The following is a 2500-nucleotide window of genomic DNA, read 5'->3' on the forward strand; positions in this document are numbered from 1 at the left end:
ATGTCGTTAACACTAAGAAAAGGTAGAAGTTAAAATAATTAAAAAAAAAAAAAAGAAGCAAGAACTGTAACTTCCACCCTCCTTAAAGATCCGCTTCTCTTAGCAACGAGGCTCACCCACCCATCCAACCACGTTTCAAATAATCAATTTACTGTATAAGTTGTCACATAGCTTTAAACATCAGCGAGGATTTCTTTAGGCCACATTTAAATTAAGACAAAGACAAGTCCAGACTTGCACAGAGTTTAAGAAAGAAAATAATGTTTTCAAAAAATGTCACTAAATAGGGTTTTGCGGTTGATATTAGAAAAATAAGTCATTAAAAATGTTCCTTAAACATTTTTACATGGGGTCATTTCATTTAAAAAAAAAATGTTTTTAATGGGTACTTGTACATTTTAATCAAGATATTAAAAAAATGAAAATATCGAAAAATGTTTAAATTGTATGTATGGAATAAAGTTCTACGAATAATATCTTAAATATCTTAGTACCCATTAAAAAAAAAAAAATTTTTTTAATGGGTACTAAGATATTAAAAACATGAAAATATCGAAAAATGTTTAAATTGTATGTATCCGTTATGGAATAAAGTTCTAAAAAAAAAAAAAAAAAAAAAAAAAAAAAACAGTTAATTTCATCAAGTAGTTTTTTTTTTGTTTTTTTTTTTGTTTTTTTACAGCAAAAAAACAATTTACTATAATACCGAGCAAAAGGCTCGATTTTTAGGAAGAAAAACTAGTGTTAAAGATGGAGAGGGAGTGTCGGCGTTTTGCATTGAGTTATCTCCCCTTGGCGTGTTCAAAACATTTCAAGATGTCATAAAAACGTGTTTTTCCACTGTAAAAAAAAAACAAAAAAAACTACTCGATCAAATTAAGTAAAGATTTTTTTTTTCAGAGATCTTTAGTCCAAAACGGATACATATAATCTTTTCTCGATATTTTCATCTTTTAATGCATTGATTAAATTGTACACGTGCCAAAAATGTAATTTATTTTACTCATATAAATAAGAGAAATACACGATTAAAATAAATACCTGTTGCATTCTTACCACAACAGAGTATATGCATGTATGTTGTGTTTGTAGTATATAACGTCTCCTAAATGTCTATCTTAACGGCCTTTAACTCGACTCGTGTTGTTGGTGCATGCTTGCGTGTTAGATATATAATAAAGCTGACTGCTTCTGGGAGCTTCTTCAAGCTTTAAGGAAGATGCTTCATAAAATATAGACGAAGATGTAAAATTTTATATATTTTATTCACTCCCAGGTATTCCTCACAGCAGAAGAAGTGTGATCGATGGACTCTCGGCTTGTGAGTTTTTCTATGTCTCCATTTTGAGATCGCCCCACCCCTTCCTCATGAGAAGACGCGTTTTAGCTCATCTGTCTTTCTCGGTGTCTTGGACCCAACTGAAACTATGCTTGTGCAAACCGGAACACATGACACGTGACACGTCACTTCCAGTGCAAACCCACGGAATCACAGAGTTCGAGATGTTGTCAAAACATGATAATTCAAATCTCTGTTGTCCACCCATAACTAGATTGATAGATAATTAGATAATTATTGTAGACGGGCGGTAATTTATTTATAATTTTATTAGTGTGTGTGGGAGGGTAATTATTTAAAAATTTTTCGATCTTAGTTTTCTTGATTCAATAATATTATTACTATCTGTACGCAATAGGAGTTCTCACATAGGTCATTATCAGAGATTGCTTACTGAAAACAACCGGTGGTGTTCCCTGGAATCTAGGTGACAATAAGTCTCCCCAGATTTCCAGTACTCTCAACCTCTTTTGATAACTTTTGCAAATGACTTTGCATCAATGCAAAAGCCGTTTACCATTGACTTTTTGCTGGCAATGACGATTGGTTCTCATAGGAATTTGAGTGGCAATAAGTTTCCTCAACGGCCAAGTCCTCTTTGCACTCATCCAGTCACGGTTCTTCTCGATTGTTCGCAACTATTTCAGCTGATGCTGATACCAGATTTTTTCGTGGAGGAAACAGTTAGCTTATAGTTTCGGATTTCTTGTTTCTATGTGAAGTTTCTCAATCTTTCTGTTTCACTTCTGTTGCAGTTTCTACATGGCCAGTTTTCGTTTGTAGCTCAAGTGTATTAGTTTCTGCATTCAAGGGTTTTCCTTAATATTTCAGCTGTTTTCATTATTGCTATCCATTGTATTTTCTCAGCCATCTTTCTGATTCCAATTTCTCCTATTTTTTCGAAATTTTTCAGGATTATTATTATTATTATTATTATTATTATTATTTATTAATACAATAGCGTGTGTGTTATTTTCTGCGTCACGCTTATAGCCGGGTCGTTTAATTGTTATGTACTTACATTTCTTGTAATAAATAATTTTACTAAGAATTCTTCATAATTCATAAGTTTTGCTTCCGGTTTCGATTATAGCTAATGGCACTCCAAGAATCTTTTCTTTTTTAATAATTTTATCAAGAATTCTTCATAAGTTTTGGTTT

The 2500-nt window shown here is 32.0% G+C and overlaps 1 protein-coding gene across 1 annotated transcript in view; it reads right to left on the reverse strand.

The window, feature by feature from the left end:
• LOC145255828 (uncharacterized) overlaps positions 1-48 on the reverse strand; it is an 86566-nt gene extending 86518 nt beyond the window's left edge. Inside the window, exon 1 of the mRNA XM_080114547.1 lies at positions 1-48. This exon is cut by the window's left edge and continues 92 nt beyond it. The gene's annotated coding sequence lies outside the window, so the exon portion shown is untranslated.
• Between the last annotated feature and the right edge of the window lie 2452 nt (positions 49-2500).

The sequence above is a fragment of the Euprymna scolopes genome, chromosome 31, assembly GCF_053919585.1.
Source record: "Euprymna scolopes isolate OS-2025 chromosome 31, ASM5391958v1, whole genome shotgun sequence".
NCBI lineage: Eukaryota > Metazoa > Mollusca > Cephalopoda > Sepiida > Sepiolidae > Euprymna > Euprymna scolopes.